The 21,752-nt window shown below is 35.4% G+C and overlaps 1 protein-coding gene across 2 annotated transcripts in view; it reads right to left on the bottom strand.

The window, feature by feature from the left end:
• LOC145680717 (general transcription factor IIH subunit 1-like) overlaps positions 1-10,465 on the bottom strand; it is a 67,046-nt gene extending 56,581 nt beyond the window's left edge. Inside the window, exon 1 of one of the 2 annotated variants that reach the window (XM_081751650.1) lies at positions 10,306-10,465. The gene's annotated coding sequence lies outside the window, so the exon portion shown is untranslated. Of the gene's footprint in view, positions 1-9,940; positions 10,079-10,305 lie in introns of those variants that run through there. The other variant, XM_081751651.1, reaches the window with a different exon arrangement.
• Between the last annotated feature and the right edge of the window lie 11,287 nt (positions 10,466-21,752).

The following is a 21,752-nucleotide window of genomic DNA, read 5'->3' as shown; positions in this document are numbered from 1 at the left end:
AATATCGTCGCTCATTTACTTAATCGTTGAAGGGTGCGAATTCAAAAATCGTAAAGGACAAACATGAGTTACAAATAGTCAGGGCGCATTATATAATAAATAAGTTAGATGTTTTAAAATAAACATTGGATTCCTAAGGTATCAAAACATAGAAGAATCTCATTCAAGATAGTCGTTGAATAATTAGTTTTATAGAATGGATCTTATTCTTAACATAATCTTTGACAATTAAGTTTTCAACACAAATCAATCTAATATAAATAATCTTTGCTTTTAATCATTTATGAATTAAATTATAATTCTTACATATATTAAAAACATTTGAGAATTATCATTGATTAATGAGAATTAAAGAGAATTAAATTGAATAAAAATAAAATAAATGTTCATGAAAATCTATAGCTGATATGGATTTAACCAAATTTCATTAACGGTAATCAGGTTACATTCGTACTTGCATACGATTCTAATAAAGTACATTGTACTGCACAATCGTGATTAGGTTCTGTACTATTTTGTACATGTATTACGTCGTGATTCTGGTTTTGATATGAAGTGCCATCTCTTGATCTCCAATTACATCTATCCGCGTAGTTTGCTGTATTCCTGGAATTTCGCCATACATTACGTCTATTTTTAAACCTATTTTGATTGTATGGTCTAACATATGGATTGCTACGATTAATTAGGTTAGGCGGATTCCCTACATAACCTTGCCTATTTTGCTCATTTTGATTGCTAGAATTTACTCGGCTTAGGTTAGGTTTCGTATTATTCACACTTCGGATATCTAAATTCCGAACAGGCACAAAATGATCTGAATTATTCTTATTTTTACCCATTCCTGTTTGTTGATTCATGGCATGGTATTGAGTTTCATAGCATTGGACAAGCATTAATAAATGGTTGAAACTCATACACTGGGTGGAAAATAAGATCTGTTGTAACTTAAATGGAAGCAAATTTCGAATCGATGCTATTATTCTCGATTCCGATTGCAATGGATTAACAACCTTTAATTCGTTGTATGTATTGACAACAAATTCTACAACAGATTTATGCAATCGAGGATTGAAGTGTTGATTTCGAATGGTGGCATCTCTATTCGCAAGCAAAAAGTCATTTTCATAATTTGCGATCAATGCCGCTTTGAATTCCTCGTATGTATTGATGTGATCACGTACTGCTTTAAACCATAATGAACAAGGTGGGAGTAATACATGAGGGATTAATTTCATATATTGTGATCTATCTATACACATTATATTGCACTCATCCTGGAATTTCTCTAAGAAAGAAGTAGCATTCTCGTTACACTTACCACTGAATTTACTCATGGCTCGTATTTCACTCATCTTAACACTTAATTTTACCTTCCTTTTATCACTCCGTGTACTTGTTGGGTGATAGTTCCTATCCATTACGTGATGTGTCGTTACACCATCTATGTTTCGCCCATCTGTACTCTTCGGATGTATTTCGTCCAGTATAATATCCTCATCAGACCCCGGCGAAGGTGAGTTCATCACTGGTGAGTGGGGAAACTCCAAGCGATCACTACCCAAGTTATTACGGTATGTGTTGTCCTTAACCTGTAGCGTTCTAATCTCTTCCTGTATAGTAGCTAACAATTGCGTATTTACACGTACGTTGTTAGAATTGTTGATGACCTGGATCTTTTGCTGTTGAACGGAAGATTCTATTACTTCTAAATCTTTTTTTACAGCACTGATTTCTTGGTTTTGGTGATTGTGCTTCTCCTGACAATCCTCGGATATTCTTTTTAACTTTTCCTCGAACTGTGAGGATATGTTATTCACCACCTGGACAATTGTCTGTTTCGTTTCATCTGACTTCTGTTCTATCCGTCTACTTAATTCTTCATATTGCCTGTTAGATTCGTCGAACTTCTGTTCCATTCGTCTACTTAATTCTTCATATTGCTTGTTAGATTCATCAGACTTCTGTTCTATTCGTCTACTTAATTCTTCAGAGTTATGTTCTATCGTCTGCTTTAATTCTTCGTATTGCTTATTGGATTTTTCGGAGTTCTGTTCTATGGTCTGCTTTATCTCGGTAGACATCTGAATCAATTGTCGCTGTAAAGCTAACAAGATTCGGTCTTCCGATGTCAATCCTGGTGTTACACTAGTTTCACCGTTGTCACTATTATTTGATTCATGCTCCGTTGTTTCGTTGACCATTTTTCTTACAATTATTTTACCACTTCTCAATACGGTCAAATTTGTATTCATTAACTAAAAAAGTAAATTCACTCCTACTATGCTTCGGGATGAGAATTTACAGTATATCCCGGGTGAGGTAAACCAAAATTTTTAACGAAGACTTATCACTGGATAGTCGTTAACCTGGTTCGTTTGATGATATACAAATTTCGAGTGGTAGTATTTCTTTGCATGTAAAAATTAGCTTCAATAATTACTTACTATTATTCTCACCTTTTCTATCTGAATAATAACGTATATGAACGGTGCTAAAAATGGTTTATTAGTTGATATACTTTATAATATCTTTTCCTTAAAACTGTCAAGCACACAAACTTGCTGACTAGGTATCCATAAACATGTACATAGCAACAACTATCCCATAATATTATTTTACATATCTTAAAAACATTCTTCTTTTGTTAATATGATATTAACATTCTACTAAGTATAGTGCACATGTATGAGCACTTTCTGCCCAAGGTACAGGTAATTATTACTCAATCCAAAGTATTTTGTTATATTGTGGAAACTGAGGAATTCCTACTCAAGTTTTAGCTTCTTTGGAAATCATCGTTTTAGGGGCTTGCACCGATTTCCATATTTGTAAGGTACGCAACTTATAAACTTTTTTTTTTGTTTTGTCCTATTTGATATAAAAACTGTATTTCATCATTGAGATCATTTGGACTATCACCAATTAGTAATACCCTACGAAAGAAATTTTTCCAAATATTTGCCATGGATAAACTGACTGTTGATGTATGCTTAATATGAGTACGACGGGGTTTGGGTATATAAACTCATGCTTTTAATGGTATGAGTGGGACAAGAAGTGAATAATTATAGAACTCGGGCCTACCCAACTTTTCTGTTATGCGGCCTCCCTTCCGCCATATTAGACCGTAGGATCCAAGTAGATAAAACTATTTTTTTTTTAAGTTTCTTCAGTTCTTCAGAGGAATCCGCTAGATATGAATTATTCTTTTAGTTTAGTGAAAACTATTCTATTCTCTGACGCTGTACTTTGAAATACGGTAGTACAGAATGTCCTCATTAATGTTGATACCTTGATAATCGATAAACAAGATGAGAAGAATTATACTGTAAGTGATTATGAACCAGTCGCCCGCTTTAGTTATTTCCTCCGATCACCAACTGAGCACTTCTTTACGAATGCTTTCTTCTGTAATTTGTAATTTTTTCCAATAGTTGCATTTAAGTTACGAAACATGACGGAGGTACAATCTTTTATACTCAAAAGAACGTTAAGTGGATTAAAAGTGTAAGAATATGAGCAAAATGGATGGCAGAACGTAATCGCCATATAATTAATCGTAACTTGATAAAATGTTGTCCTAGTACATAATTGACTTACGTGAATGTTCTTATTGTATATAATTCAACTGCAAAAAAAGGGATTGGGTAACGAAGTGTCGAACTTTATTCTATATGCTTTCATAATCATAATTAATAAAAATAACAAGGGAAATATTTATGAAAAGCAGTGTCCAAGTCAGAATAAGTAATTGTCATGGTTATAGTTTGAATGAAGATATCCTCTCTGATACTACTGCTACTTAAAATTGTACTTTCTTTCAACGCGAAGGTGCATTTTACTGTACTTCAAATGTATTACATGCTATAACTAATATCTCGTGCATATGCGATGCAACTAGTAACTGTGATTCTATTATATTTTTTGGTCTCCGTTCTGTAATGGTAAAAAAAAGCCTTTTAGATGAGAAAAACCAAAAGATATAAGACAATTAAAAGCGACAGTTTCCACTTACATCATATTCACTGTGACGACTGATTGAAAAAGGAGTCCTAACTAAGAGCAGCGTTTGCGGTACACGGAAAGGTTTTGTTTTAAATAATGTACCCTAGTACATACATCAGTAATTATGTTATTACATGCTGTTTTGCATAACTCTCAGATGGAATGAAAAATATTAGAGACGAAGGGAACTTGCAATCTAACACACTGGTTTCTTTTGTCTTAACTAAACATTCACAAACAAGGGCGCATTTACGATTCTAAAGTAGACTATTTTGTAAAATTCTCCCAATTCTCACTTAACAGGCTTTCAATTTACTCAAAATCAGAGCTGATAACAGTAATCTTGGAATAACGTCTTTAATTCAGGGATCGTCCACGTGGATAATCTTTTTGAAAATACGTTACTTTATCACCGAAGGCTATCATTAGTTCTTCATAAAAATAATATAATCGACTTTTAATTTCTAGTTTACACCCAGCAACAAAAAACATTTCTCCAGCCTCTCAAAACACTGCAAGTAGCAAATCTACCTTCAGTACTTATACCGAACTGAAAGTCATCCTGTCTCTAAGATCACAATGATAAAAGTGCCACACTAATTGTAAAGACAAGCAAGAGGAAACACATTCTATAGGCCCATGGTTGTGTGCACACACTTTTATTCGCTCTACCTTCTGAATGTGTGCACATAAGGAACTTATTAAAAAGTTTTGAGTTTACCTGTAAATATCGTAATGAAAGATAGAATTGTATTCTTTATTGAAATCCTTGAAAGAAACTTTACCGAATAAATACATCACAGATAAAGAAACATATAGCATTGAAATAAATATGAAACATATACCGGTTTTTGCTCCTTTACCTAGCAGCCGTATTGCTTGGAACCCAAAATGCAACTTTTGGAACTCTATACTTTCGTGGTTTCCAGAAGTGACTAAATTACTTGATTCGTCCATGGCATACGTTCCTAGTGGGTTCGAAACAAATGCGCGTCTGGAGGTTACAATGATTATGTTTGGCGCCGGCCTATAAGACTACAGGGATGGATAGCATTAGTGCACGCTATAGGATACATATTACAATTTAACTTTTCCATTGCTTTTGCTTAGATTTCCGAAAGAATAAACCTTAAAAAGCAGGGTTGGCTGGTTTAAGCCAAAAAACAAAAATGTTCGTAAAAGTGTAAGTGTTTGTAAAATCTTGATGAACACACATTTGTGGGTTATCACGTTTCACTCCCGTATATTATTCGTATTATATTCAGACCTAAATTCCCCATTCATTACTCAAAAAGATTATACTACAAAAGCAACTTTTTTATATAAGTTTATAAATGTTTATTTTGTGATTTTTTGTAGTTGTTATTACTGTTATGTAATTGCAATCGAAGAAAAATTCTAAATATTGTTTCGTTTCAATGTTTACTATTGATAAAATACATCGAAAATGCCGTACTTTTTGTGTGTGTGGGGAAGGGGGGGGGGGTCATACAGACTCCACGAGAGGCATTTAGTGAAATAGGTATCTTTGGTATCTATTTATGTATAAATGAGTCTGAGCCAAAGTGGACTCAGATAATTCGTATCTTTATTCACTTTTCTTATTGATATGCAGATTAAGTCGGTGTATTTCTTTAATTTGGACCAATGAAAGTCGTTGTTAACTAACTTGAACTAAATTAGTTCTTCTGTACTCCGTAGTACTTTGAAATTGTTCATATGTAATTCTGTGTAACGGTTTCACTTGTGCAACTGTTTACCTTTTTGTCCTTCTGAAATGACTCTTGACGGTTATATTAAGAAGCATGTAAAGATCAGTACAACGTATTTTTTTTTTTTTTTTTTTTTTTTTTTAATCAGGATTCCTTTGTGAGTGAGTTCGCAGACGTATTGCATTTGTGGCCAATTAGTCCTGGTTCCGAGTTCAAATGAAGGACAATTTCTCTCAGATGTAACTCGAGAAGCGGTTTTTATTACGCTTTAAGCTTATGTGACCCCTTCCAGCATAACCCGGTTGTTGCATAATAACATCAAGGCGAAACAAACTTATTTCTGTCCATATAAGATATGAATATATAAAGCAAATTATTTAAACCATAAAAACCTGGTTTAAACAAAAAAAAATCAAGTTCATGGTGAAAGGATACCATATGTGATAAGAAGTGTGGGTAGAGTTTAAGAATATGGTGCTAATTATTGGAAAATACAAAGGTAAAATGTCTTCACAAAGGAAGAATATTTAAGGAATTTGTTTATGTAGGTGACCATGACCAAACTGTAAGTCATATTAACCGTGTATTTTATGTTTATAAGTATATGATACTAATCTCAAACCATTACAAGTGCTATACAACAGTTAAAGTGAGTGAGTGAATATAAAAGAGGACTGTATTAAGTATCATTCTACGCCAACGGAGTATTTCTCCACAGTGTATTTTATGTTTATAAGCGTAGCGTTATGTGTACTAAGAACGACTAAGTACGGACAGTCAGAAAGTGATTGAAGAAAAATTCTGTACAACTAGCGAGGAGAGATTCTACTTGACACTCCACACCATTGGCAGGAGGTAAAAAGCACCGAAAAAACAAACGATAACTGAAGCGGTCCTTAAGACAGAGGAACGAAGAAGGGCGAAAACTAGGGACATCAAAATATATATAAGGCTGAATAATGAATTGAGAAGAGAGAGAGACAAAGCCCAAGAGAAGTACATGGAAAAGATGTGTGAAGAGGTAATGTAATTTTAGCGGCACGGCAAATATTATCTGATGTACCAGAAAGCATAAGAGGGAAAATAACAGAAGTATACGCACCTTTGGAATCGGAAATCAACAGTCATGTAGAAAGAAGCATTAGAGTCTGGGAGGAATATATAAACGGTCTGTATGATCAAAAAACAGTCCCAAAAATATTGCAATCGAAGTAGAAGGAGAGGTGAATAATGATGAAAAAGGACCCAGTGCTCTGACAACTGAAGTAGTACAATCATCAAAAGACATGCGAAGGAAGAAGGCTACTGAAGACAATATATCAGCGGATTTACTCAAGGGATTAGCAGACAATCTAATAAAAGTACGAACTTCACTTATTTAAGATCTACCTGAGTGGAGAATGGCCAAACGATTTTCTTGATGTTACAATGGCTGCATTACTCAAGAAAAAGCAAGAAAAGAAGGGCAGTGATCACAGAACAATTAGCCTTATCTCACACTCTGGAAAGATTATAGTACACATATTGAACAAGCGGCTTGAAAATAAGACGTAAGAAACGCTGAAGGAAGATCAATTTGGATTCCGGAAAGGGAAAGGTACTAAAGATGCTATTGGGTTGATAAGAATTATATTAGAACCAGTTCTTGGCGTTATGTTTCGGCTTCATCGACTGGCTAAAAGCTTTCGAGAGGGTCAACTGGAAAGACTGAAGACTTATTCGCAACCTTTACAAAGGACAACGAGTGAGATTACACTTAAATCAAGGAGAAACCAATAGTGTGGAGACTGGAATAGGAACCAGACAAGAATGTAGTATGTGACCCCAATTATCCAACATTTGCAATGAATGTTTAATAAAAGAAGCACTAATGGGAATTAAAGATTTCAAGATAGGAGGGCAGATCATTAACAAGGTCCCATAGCTAGAACCGAACGAGGACTACAAGAGATGATAGACAAATAATTGACACTGGGAAACAATAGGAACGGAAATCAACATCGAAAAATCAAGTCATGAGAATATCCCGTGAAACGAGCACTTACGGGTCAGAGTAGAACAAAAAACTTGAAGAGGTAAATCATTTCAAATATAGGGGAAGTATTTTGACAAGACTCCTACTGCACTACAGATGTGGTCAAGAATTGCTGTAGTCAAAGAAGACATTCAAGAAGAAAAGATCATTCGTAACCAGCAGGCTTAATACTGAACTAAGAAAGGAGTTGGTCAAGTGTCATATATCGAGTATTTGACTGTTTGGTTTAGAAATTTGGACATTACGAGTTACAGAAATGCTAAAAACTCATTTCCACAAGCCACATCATGCCAAAAGCAGAATACTTAATAAGTGTTGGATTACTAGCATGAAACCATTACAAGGTCTACACAAACTCGTACCACTGCCAACCGACATTGCGGTACTTTTAAATGCAACATACAAGAACTAACCTACTCTGCTGTACTAAATTATCCTAACGTACCCTATTATAACCTATCTTAACACACGTTTGACTTTTTCCCAATGAATACTCGTTTTCATTACATCAGTTAACCGGCATATTATCAATCTGTTTTCAGTGAATTGCACATGAACGAAGAAAAAACGCTTTAGCATACATTAGATAATTTACCAAGTAGTCCCCATTTCCTAGTCTGCACGAAAATGATTATTACATGACTGACTGAGCGTTCTTTACGTAGCAATCATGCTTCTTGGAACCGTATTAATCTGTTAAAATTGGAAGTTACTCGGTGGGAATGGTGCCGAGCGCTTACCTCTGGTGCGTGGATCCGCTGGTTCGATCCCCGGCCAAGTAAGTTTGTGGTGGACGACATCGTGTGTTTTCTCGGGGGGAGTACCATGCCCTCCTATCTTGAGATCTTTCAGATTTCATTTTTTTTTTTCTTTCGGAAATTACTCGACTACTGAACTGCAAATCTTATCTACCCAGAATCCCTCTGCCCTCGTTGACTGGTTAGAATTTCATATCTCTTTTTAGCACCAAGGCTATGAAACAAATCTACCGTACAGTAACATGGAATCCAAACCAGCTCTCCCATCTTCGTGTTAAGCAGATATAATAGGAAAAAACATATAATTAACACTATATGCTAAATTACATACTGTGAATGAAAGGAGGGCTTAATTGGGGTTAAATCTAATTGCGGGGGGCCAATACAAACCATAAAGGTAAATACAACGTCATGTAACCTAACCTAACCAAAATTAGGCTGTAGTTATTAAAAAGGTATAATTCTTACGAAAAAATCCTGGTTCCCCAGTAATTAGAAGTTATTCCTTAATTGTACGATCTTGTTAAAAGCCTAGGATTTTATAATACCTGTGTTCAATTTTTTTTTTAAGCCTATTCTCTAACCAATTAAATTATTATCAGTTATTGAACTTAGTCAAACAAAATGTATTTTTATATACTTCTTACAAGACTACAGAGAAAAAAGGCTGTACAAAGACATGTTTACTAAATGTTACCGGTATGATTTTTGCCGAAACGATTCCCAATACATACACATTCACTACTAAATACCATGTCGATGGCTGTAAACGGGCACGTGAATATACGTATACAAACACTGACCGTATATATGGGTTTTTGTGAGTATCCCTACTATGATTTGAAAATGCCGGTACAGTACACTTATTTCCTAAAGAAGTTACTAAGGTGTTTCAGATATAAGAAGGTGCAATCAAGAATACTGAAATTCAGTCTTTATAACCTATTAGGACTCATATTCCCCTCTTACTAATAAAGGGGAACTTACTTAATGCTAGTTGCACTGAAACCGTGATCAATAGTCATTAATAAAATAACCATGCTAATACGTATACCATATCATGAAATGGACACATCTCCTGCAGCTTAAAGTGTAAGATGTACTATATAGGAATTCTTTAAGCTCCCCACCACTAAGTTTATTCGATCTTACTAAAATTCTTATGCTGAGTCATGCTTAATTGTAGGGAAATTTCTCCGAACCTATATTTAGTCACCATCACACAAAACTCCCACTTCGCGACTGCAATTCCAATATACGGTGAATATATAAAACATCTTTGCTTATTATTTACTGTAACATCAAAAGAAGTGTTGATATTTGCCCTTCCAACTCTACATGACGTTACCACTTAAGTTCTTATATTTTCATACAATTTGAGTATTTTCATTAGCTACATTCCATTGGCCTTCGCAACCTCTACGAACCTCCCGCAAGTTCAACATGCAACGTCCTTGATGTCTTGCGAAATCATAATTCTCCTTGCTTTATTATTTCTTTATATGGATTTCTATATTGTACTACTTATTCCTTCTCTAAACTACTGCCACGTTTTTACACTCCGATCATTGTTGACTTACGAACGATCATTCTGCACTATGAAAACCCTCAAGCACCACACGAACAAAATGGCAAATTCACAGGAAGTATACACAAGTAGCTATGACCAGAATCATTTTTTCATTTATTTCTGATATATTAACAAATAGAACATAATTTTTGTGTTAAAATTAATCTACGGGTATTAATATAATTCTAAGCATCAATATAATGCTAATAAATACAACTTTACCAGCACTTATGCTTGTGTTTTTGCGGACAGCTCCTGAGCCCCTCCGCCCAACAACAGAGCCATGTGTGACATACATAACGCGTAGCGACATCTCCATCGACCAGCAGTCCTCACTGGAATAGCGCGCAAGCAGCAGCCGAACTCGCCAGACTTCACTGAATCCACCTCCTCCCCTGTATTGGATATCGTAGAACTTCAGTGCTTATGGAGCATATCGTAGACAGCAAGGAAACCCTGAAATACAGTGTTGTCAAATTTAGCTCTCAAATTCGTAAAATATTTAGAGGTCAAAGAACTTAACATTCACAATAACCTCACTAAAATTTAATTATTTTTTTCTTAAATTAAGACAATGATATTATAAACTTGGTCTCCTTTGTTTTCTAAAGTTGAAACTGTAAAATTTGGCTTCACTGCCATCGTGAACTTGATGGAAGTTACTTCCCCCCGAAGATATCTCTAGTTAGGGATAACCTTTATATCGTCGATGTGCTGTTCAGCGAATCTAGATAGTCTTCAGCATCCCTTTCAGGTCTAGCAATGCGAGAGATGGCATTCGTCCCTCAAGCACGTAACGTTGCGTAAGCAATGATTGTCTCAAAATATTTGAGAACTTGTTAAGCCTAAGTAGTATTTATTTTTTTACGCATATTAAACGACAAATTTTAAATATACAACTATTTAAAACAATTGGAGACATCTTTCAGCGTTTCCTATTTTTATATTTAATCTAGTATACCTATAAAACGGTTCAGTAATGTGAAAATCATCATGAGATTCCTAATCATTGTTACAATCATTTATTTCACAATCGAAATTAAATCGATCAGGTGTATGCTGTTATGAAATATATATATATATATATATATATATATATATATATATATATATATATATATATATATATATATATATATATATATATTTCAGTCAGGGTCGTACTCGCCATGCGGGAAATTGGGAAATTTCCCGGTGGGCCCTGGACCAAGGTGACCAGACGTCTTGTTTTAGCCGGGACAGTCCCTTTTCTTCAACCGTTGTCCCATCTTTTCAGATTCTCAAACGGGACGCCAAAATGTCCCATTTTTAAGCCAAAATGATCCAGGTGTCCCGTAATTATTATTCAAAATATAAATGGTCAATTCAAATTCTACACTCTTCCGTACCAACACTTGACACCAGAAATATTGACTAAGTGAAACTCAAATAAAGTACGTATTTCCTAACAAGTGCTGGGTATTTTAGCATTCATGTTCTAATAAAGTACCGTACCACAGCCTTCTATATACCAGAAGGCTGTAGGAACATATAGAAGGCTATGACCGTACTCAAATCTTCTAAAAGTTGTGGAGTTCCTTCTCTGTTTACCCGGGACTAATGCTCCAACTGAATGTGTATTTTCGCACATGAGTGCTTTGTGGACAAGTGAAAAAACCCAACTTATAGATACTAGATACTTTTATTAAAGTTGTGCTGAAAAGTAAGATTAATTTTGATGAGTCTTGTACCTATTCTACAAACTGTTGAGTGCAAATAAAGACCTTTGAAAGATACATTTATCCGAAAAATACCAGTAAAGGTTACGCTAGATTGTATAATAGAGAATATCGGGTAGGCCTATTCAATAATGAGATAAGTAGTTTATTAGTAGTTAAAAGCATTGTTGGGTAATACTTAACTTAGAAACACTGTGTTATCACTCATACTTCTATATTTTGTAAATTGAAAACAGTGCTGAGGCCCAAAACGCAATCTGGAAGTCAGTTATTTACCCCTCCTTCCCGTCGCCGATTCGTATGTGTCCCGTTTTTGCAAGTACAAATTCTGGTCACCTTGCCCTGGACGGTTAATTTTTTTAGTGGGACGTCTGCCTCGTATCGCAAGTAGCGGTATAGGAACAAAAAGGCATGCGTCACGCACCAGTCCCGTATCCAAGGGGGTCTGGGGGGGCCGACCCACCTAAATGTTTACCGGCCCTTAAAATTTTCACGGTAGGCTTGCAAATGAACTATAACATGGTGATGAAATATAATATGTTTGTATCGGGCCTTCCTACATTTTTGGGCTGGCCAGCGGCCTGAAGGGAAGGAACAAAGGACGATAATACTTCGAGTACCAGCAATGCAGTCAGCTAATCCCAGACCAGCGTTGCCAGCCCATGATGTTGCGAAAACAGTCTTCCACATTTTTCGTAACTCATCTCTTGAAAGGTTCCTAATTTCCCACTCTGCTTTATACTTTTCTTAATATTGAAGTATTCGGCTAAATTTAAATCTCAAATGATGCCACAACTTGAAATTAAATAATAATTTACATATTACCGCACCATTGTTTTCCGTATAGAAAATATACAGGGCCGGATTAAGACCGTTGGGGGTATGGAGCGGGAAATACAAGCCGGCCCCACCAAAACTTTTATGATGGGCCAGGCCCGCAACCAGCCACAGAGATTTGGGGGGCGGCATGAATAAGATAGGGGGCCAAGTCATTAAAAATTCTTACAAATATCTAAATTATGATTTTTGAATTAATAATAGTATTTTGTATTGAAGTCTGGTGGGGCCATAAAATTTTAGGGGGCCAGGCCCCCATCCCCCCTCTAGTTGCGGGCCTGTAATGGCCCCTCTCTCAAACTGTTCAAAAGGGTCCATAAATTATATAGGAGTGACTCATATCGTTTTTTTAACTTTTATGGTGGAAATGTTACCAGTAATTTTTAAAAAATTTTTGGTGCTCCCTTGCTCGCTGTTAATCAGAACCATAGCTAGAGATTTCGGCACCCGGGACGAAGTCGAATTCGTCGCTCCCCTCCCCTGCATTCATCTTACCAAGCTTTTTTCTTATACATATAAGAGAAGCAGCTTTTGTCGTTATGCTACGATAAATTTTTATCAAGCTGCTTGGACAGACCATTGCAAGAACCAAAAGCGATCATTAGTATTCTTTTACAAATAAGAGCTTTTTTCCAAGAGGCTTATATTAGTTTTGTTAAACTTGACAAAACTACTTTGGTTGTATACAAATTCAATTGTAGAACAGTTATAGAAATTTACAACTATTTACATTTCATACTATCGATAATAAAGGAAATTTCAATGTATTAGAAATTATATGTTTTCAAAACGTTCGAAATGGGTGACAACATTAATTTCCAGTAATAATTGTAAACTTTTCAAATTTTATTCTGTATGTGAAAATAGCATTTTAATTTCCACTATTTTGCGGTAAAAAATATTTTTTGACATGTAGCCTTCTTTGCGGAGATTCAGAAGAAGCCTTCTTTGCGAATTTCTCAATATTGTTCGATGAAGATGAAGAATATGTCATATCTTTCCCTTTAAAATCCAAATGGGAGGATTACAATGGAAGATGTGCTTCGTTATTAGTGAGAAAGATAGTTATTGAGTTTTTGTGCATTGGCAGTCATATTTCATACTTTTATTAGTGAACGACAATCCATAATATGGGTTCTATTAAAAAGTGAAAAATTAAAAATAAACAATTAAAATGTAAAGTAATATTTTTAGTGAGTGTTCAGTGACGTTAGTTAAAACGACATGGATTGTTCCAGAAACAAAGAAATGCAAATTGTAGGACACAACTTAATGGACCCCCTTTTTAAGTGAAAAAAATAAAAAGTGCAAGCTGTCATAATTTAAGTTAAATTAATAGTAGTAAGATTTTATAGTAAATAATTTTAGTTAGGTAAGGGTTGTATATATAATTAATATAGTAGTTAAGGCATTAGGTTTAGATCTCTTCCTTATTTCTTGTTAGGGTTAAAGCTCGTATAAAAATGGCGGAAGGTATGCAGGCAATTAATGAGCAAACGAGTGGTACAGATTTAATCAGTACAACAGGTAATTCTTTTAATAAGAACAAAACCAATACAAATAATGAAACAAATATGGAAGTTTCGTACGAAAATGATAACAATAAATCAAAGATCAATAAGTCAAACGGTGAAATACAGAATAACCTATATCAAAGTCACCATCTTGCTCCATATTTTGTATTTCTTAAATCGAACGATAAAAACTTGGGGAAAATGCATCCAATGGGAATAAATAGAAAATTATACCTTGCAGAAATTAATGGGATTATGAATTTCCAGGCTATTGGCAGAAATTTAATTAAGGTAACATTCGATTCAGGCAAGAATGCAAATGCATTCTTAACACGTGATATTATAAAGAATAACAATTGGTTAGCGTTCATACCGACACATGCTGTGTCATCAATGAGGATAATTAGAAATGTAGCTCCAGATATTAGCACGGATGAACTATTAACAGATATTGAATGTTCAATAGAAATTTCATCTGTTAGACGTATATTTAGAAATGATAAAGACAAAAAGAGAGTTCCTACGGGAACAGTAGTGTTGACTTTCAATACACAATATCTGCCAAGAAACTGTAAACTTTATTACCAAAAACTAGACATAGAACCGTATATACCGCAAGTAAGACAATGTTCTAAATGTCTCTTATATGGCTACATCCCCCCCCCCCAAAAAAAAAATTGTAATCTAGTACTACACGTTGCAAAAAATGTGGGGAGACCCATGAAATTAATACTTGTACGTTATCATTAAAATGCTTTCATTGTACAGAAACCCACGAGGCTGACTCGAAAGAATGTAGGGAATATCAACGTCAACATAATATAATCCACTTAATGGCTACAAACTGTATCTCATTTAATGAGGCAAGTAAGTTAGTACCAACAATTTCATATCGAAATATTACAACTTCAAATGTACCGGTTGGGGTACAAAGTTCCGTAAGTGGCATGATTCAATCTACTAGTAGTCAACTGACAAAACACAATTATTCCTTCTCCAACAAACCAAACAATAAATTCACACAAAAAACAACAACCTTCCTCACAATCAAACAATACAATTTTTAATTCAGAAAGTCAAAACACTAATACCCAACTCAAATCGTTTAAAAAACGTAAAGAATTAGAAGAGGATGAGGGGGAGGGAGACTCCATGGTAATTCAATCTGACACGCCATGGATGGTTTTTAGTCGTCAAGGCCCCTCCACTTCCAAAACTACAACAAAGACAAATAGTACTTCACAAATTAAGAAAAGAGGGCTAAGGAAAAATGAATCCTTTGTGAGCACTAACGAATGACAATATTTAGGACTTTCTTGCTTGAAGAGGGGACAGGGTGGGGTCACGTTCACAAATGTCAGCAAGAACACTTCCGACAGGGATGTATGTGAGGGTAGGTCCTGGGGATCCGGACCTCCCCGAAATCCCGACTATTCTATATATTGGACTAAAAGAAACAAGAGGGTGGGAATCAGAAATTGTCATTGCATACGTATATACAGTACAGATGGTTTTAAAAGAATATCGTAACATTTAGGAATTATTCAGTATAGTATACTTGTTCGTAATTGTTAGTGTAACAATACTATTTCTTTTCGTGTTCATCTTTCACGAATTTTGTTTTCTCTATGTTTGTGTGCCTTTTTTTAAAAATACAAATACGGTATAATGTTTTGAAGCACAGAGTGTCCCATATTTAACAATCAATTTATTTTCTTCATACTCCAGGGGTAAAATTGGATCTGAGAAGGTAGAGGGCCGTAGGTAGCGGCATGACGTCACGTCGTCCCCTGCCTATCTTTGCCCATTGTAATTCTTTAGGAACTGAGGGACGCCGTACATATTTTTTGGAGGTGAGGAGACGACGTTCCCTCGCGTTCCCCCTCACTTTTATCCCTGAAAAGATACACAAATCAACAACATTCATTTTTAAAACAAATGCGACAGCTCTTCTAAATTTTAAAACAGGGTAGAAACATTTTGTTTATGATTAATTTCTTGGATTTAAAATCAAAATATAGGTATTTCTCTAAATAGTTTTCTGTTTCCTGTGAAACCAATGATTTGTGATTGTAGAATATTGCAAGCATTATTATTATTAGTTTATCAGCCCCACAAAGTCACTAACGAGCAGCAGTGCCGCAGGTCCGAGGTTCGATCCGCGAGGCCAGCCATCTTCGTGACAGGTTATTTCACGGTTTCCCTCAGGCAAATGCTGGGATGGTACGTTCTTTAGTGGCCGTGACTTCCTCTTCTAATTACTTCTTCCTTTCCGTCCTCTGTTCCTTTCTCCGGGTTGTGTGCTCGCCGAAGGACGTCATCCCTTAGTCACGTGAAGGATTGATATAGCCAAACTTGCTGAAGGGCCCATAAAAATTCAAATCCTATCCCATCCACAAAGTTGATGGTCTAACAGGGCCGGCGCTAGCAGTTTTGCCGCCCTGGGCGGTACTTTCAAATGCCGCCCCTTTAATCCGCAAACTTTATTTTGACAGAGGACGTTCAGGTATTAAGAAAAAGTAAGATACCATATGAAAAATCATGTATGAAAAGGAAAAATAAACAAAAAATTGAACTACCTCTCTCGAATGATTACGTAATATTTAAACGACTCCATACATGACACAATATTCAGTATGATCGATTTTGCTGTATATCTGTGATATACAGAAGCGCATACAGAAAATTAAAATATATATATGCTTTAGTCCGACTAAGAATTTTAATTTTTAAGCTTAGTTTATATCAAAAGGTGTTTCCAATAATGTGGAGCATGAAGATAATATAGCGAATGCGATATTACGGCAAAAGTAAGTGATTAGCCTAAGCCTTATAGCGTACTAAAACACAATAGAAACACACAAATTTTACATACTTTAATTGAAAAAACTTTTTTTGCTTTGATATGAGCAAATTCCTTTATCACATTCGCGTAGTCCAATGTTTCAGCTAATTCGTGTTCCATTGATATCATCACTAGACCACCTATGCGTTTTTCAGATATGGAAGAATGTACACAATTTTTAATAAGCTTAGAGTAAGTTTCGAAAAACTTCTTTCTCTACTTGCCACTGTTACTGGTAAGGTATACAAAATCATAAGTACAACACTGACATTGGAAGCAAAGTCATATTCCTTAATTAATTTTAGTCTCTTTTGTTGAACTTTTAGGCTTAATTATAGCCGATAATAGTTTCAGTTCGTCTTTCAAATCACTGGGGTTAATATCTTTCGATTCCTCGTGTATTAAAATGCAGGCATTTTTCAGACAAAAGTTCAGGTGGCATATCTTTAAGATTACTTATATCGTAAATAAAATCGAAATACTCGTTGTGATGTTTAAGTTGCCCAAACCTTTCTCTTAAAGCTAACACAATCCCCTCTAGAAGTTTGTAATAAAAATCGATCTTGTATCTTATTTGTGGATCTTCAATAGCTTCATCCTCTGCCTCGTACTGAAGCTGTGTCGTCTTTCGATTCGAGCTTGCACTGTATTACCTATCCGTGGAACATCCATATCTAATGCTGGTGACAACTCCAGTGACAACTCCATCGCATCAACTAAGTAAGGTTGAAACTTTGCATAATTTCTGCTCCTCTCAAAGTATTTAGATATATTTTGAAGAAACCTGACTGCATCCAAAACGTGAGAATCAATGCTTTGGAGACTTTTGCTTACTATGTTTATGTGGAGTGAAAAGTCATACCAGATAACGAGTGAGCAAAGAAAGTAAAGCCAGCTGGTTTGCTATACATAGAGAATCGCAGGTGACCATTCTATCTGTTCTATTTTCATTATTTATTTGAAGCAAGGCATCATAAACCTCTCCTATTTGATATCTAAGTGGAGCTAGATAATCAATTCGGGTCTCCCACCGTGTGGTGCTAAATAGTTTTAAAGTGAAGTTGCTAATATGTTCCTTTAGTATGGCCGAACGTTGAACTGACGCAGAAAAGAAGTCATAAACTTTTTTGCTATCCAAAAAATGAAACGGTGGACTGAGATGTTCTGGTTGCATCGTTAACGACAAAGTTTAGTAAAGGAACATAAAAGGCTTGGGAATTTATTTCTAATATTCTCTTCTGAATACCTGAATATTTGCTTTTCATATTGGAACCATTGTCATATCTTTGGCTTTTCTTGTCTTCGATAGGAAGTTCATTTCCTTTAGCTGTTTAATTATTACTTCTGTTAGTCCTAGACCAGTGGTGTCTGTTACTGGTACGAAACCAAGAAAGTATTCGTAAATTTTTACAAGGCATTCATCATTACTGTATGTATATAATTTGTACAAAACGATTGTTGTCATTTGCTCTGTACCAAAAATATCTGGTGTACAGTTTAGTATTATACTATAATATGTTGCAGCTCTCAACAAAGACAGTATTTTACTTTCAATTTACTCACTAAGAATTGGAATAATTTCATTTTGAGCATCTTTTCCTTAGTAACGGTGGTATTTATTTTGTCCCCCCATGATTCTTTTAATGTATTCGGCCATGCCCCTGTCAAATTTATATTGCTTAAATATAAAAACAATTATATATAACGTGTTCTCTAAAATATAATTGTTGATAAGATATGAAGAATTTGTAAATTGGTTAAAAACTCGCTGCTAGAACCTAAATGTCGCTAGGTGTTGTAGGCTAGAACCGCTTGTCTCAAGTGGGATTGTACCTTTTGCATACTTGGAGCAGAGCGTTAGAACATTGCTGAATAGAAAAAAAATATATCAAACACACTTGATAATCTTATCCGCCCTAGTTGAAAATCTTATCTATGCCGCTGCAAGGGAAATCTTGAACGAAATACCTGTGGCTAGTAGTTTGATCATTAAATGAGGGTGAATGTTCTGAATATCCTGAGTGAGTATTTTCCTGAATGTAAGTGAATTAAGTTTAATTACATTCACAGGTGAATACAATTTTATTTTTCCATGTGGACCTATTACGAACCATTATATTTTGATACTATTCTTTTCTTTCCCAATTTTGCCGCCCACTAGACGTGCCGCCCTGGGCGGTGGCACGGCTCGACCCCCCTCGCGCCGGCCCTGTGGTCTAATCACTAGTTGGTGAACCTTTGCAAGAATTTTTCAGCGCACAATTATTATTTACAGAGTTGAAATTTTGGTTCAGGTGATATTTGTGTTTGGATTATTGCTTTACCAGCACAACAGAAAGCAAAATGAACACTGCTTAAGTTCTCGGAAGGAGCAATCAGTTTACACATTAACGATCGCTTGTATTCCCTAACTACCCTAATGACCTAACATTTACTTAGGCCATGTAGGGGAGAGTGCTGAAACCTGTAAATCAGTCTGACATTGAAATAAAGGAGTTAACTTTGTGTTACTACATCGTTTGCTGTTTATGTAGGGATGCAAGGAAATGCATATGTTGTACAGTACATGTGTTCCTTAATTTATTTATTTCTTATGTCTAATCGAAAAAGAACCCTTTTTGACACATGGTTAACATCATCAACAAAAAAAGTATCGAAAAATACAAGTCTTCCTGGTGTTTATGAAAAAAACTTCACCAACAACCAGTGTCAGCATTGGTATAGAAAGTTCACAACAAAATACATCTCAGAATTCTCTGCAATATGCCTGACTTGAAATATCGGATTGCACGAGCACCTCCAAGCAGCAAATTGAGCAAAGCATCAGGCAAATTGCGACAAATTCCCTCAACACTCCCACACAGTACTGGTTACATTCCCTGGTTACTTTATGATACAGTCAGACATTATGTTTTGTGTTTTGGTTGTATAAGGCATATTATCATTTGACAGGTAAAATGCTGATACAAGGAGCTGAATTGCTTTTTGTTGCCATAGGGTTCAAGAACTGGAAAAAAGCCACAGACAAATTCAGAGCACATTAGAAAAGAAGACTCCATTGTCCGAATAATGTCCGTGTGGGCATTTCCTACACAGTTAAAAATATTATATAAAATTGTAACCAGTTGAGAACGCTCCAAGAGGATTGCCAGAATGAATTTAAAAAGAATGGAGAGATGGAGCGGGAAGGATAACTGTCATTGTTCCTAGATTTAAAAGTAAATCGTTTTATCCGCACCTTCTTCTCTTTCTTGCAATAATTAGCAAAATATCATCTCTCTATGACCTACAGTTCTCAAGATATGGCTGCTTAAATATCTAGAAATTCGAACTTCTTTTTGGCCAATATCTTCGAAACGGTGGCCAGTTGATCAGTAGACAGTTAATCAGTGGCCATCGGTTATTATTTTGTACCAAAATGTTTACCATCCTCTTAGATATTGATCAACACCAATATGATCTTTGTGTGGCTTACGATTCCCGAGATTTCGTTCCTTAAATCTCCCGAAATCGGAACTATTTTTTGGCTAATATCACGGAAACGGTAAATCATAGAGAGATGATATTGGTGTTAATCAATCCCTAAGAGGATGGTAAATATTTTCGTACCGATATTAATTGATGGCCACTATCCAACTGCCCACTGACCAAACCAGTGGCCAGTTGGCCAGTGACCACAGGTTTCTATTTGGTGCCAAAATATTTACCATCCTCTTAGGTATTAATCAACATTAATATCATCTCTCTACAACGTATGATTCCCGAGCTATGGCTCCTTAAATATCTAGAAATTGGCCATTTTTGGCCAATATCACGGGAACGGTAAGTCATAGAGAGATGATATTGGTGTTAATCCAGAGATGCAAATAACCACTCGCCCGCTTGCCCGGGACGAGTGGTTCATCGCTGCGGGCGAGTATTTAATATCATACAAAGGTAAGTAAATGATTTCTATTGTGGAATGTGAGCTAATAGCTTTTTTCTTGAGCTAGCAAAATTTTGTTGCTTATTTGCATCCCTGTGTTAATCAATACCTAAGAAGATGGTAAATATTTTGGTACAAAATAATAACCGGTGGCCACTGATTAACTGTCTACTGGTCAACTGGCCACCGTTTCGAAGATATTGGCCAAAAAAAGTTCGAATTTATAGATATTTAAGCAGAAATTTTACCCTCACGAAACTGTTTACAGCTGCATTATATTATTATTATTATTATTATTATTATTATTATTATTATTATTATTATTATTATTATTATTATTATTATTATTATTATTATTATTATTATTATTATTATTCAACCATGTTACATTACGAACATATATTCGTATATCTTACCTAGGTCACATTCGCGCTTCTATTTTCAAGACAGCAGTTCAAAATCAGTTCCACCCCCCCAGCTGAAAAATACTTCTGACGCCACTGAATCAAACATTTTAATTGCTAATACTAAAAATGTGTGATTATCTTTTTCAAATGCATTTGTCAACATTAGCCAACGTGACGGATTGTGTAATTCTAAACATCTACGTTGAACTCCGGATACATTGCTCCTCTCTCTAATAGAGTCTGATCGTGGCAAACAGCTTTCAATAGTACTCAAAAAGGAAGACTAAGGAACATAGATAACGTGTGAGATCTTTTTCTTTTACACATCAGATAACAGAATAAAATACGTATTACAACCATTGAAATGTTGAACTTCAGCTGTCTCACACTAATAAAATGGTATGATAACACGCAAAGATGCGT

The sequence above is a fragment of the Thermobia domestica genome, chromosome 3, assembly GCF_964235325.1.
Source record: "Thermobia domestica chromosome 3, izTheDome1.hap1.1, whole genome shotgun sequence".
Classification (NCBI taxonomy): domain Eukaryota; kingdom Metazoa; phylum Arthropoda; class Insecta; order Zygentoma; family Lepismatidae; genus Thermobia; species Thermobia domestica.
The sequence above is the reverse complement of the archived record's forward strand: the minus strand, read 5'-3'. Positions and strand labels throughout refer to the sequence as shown.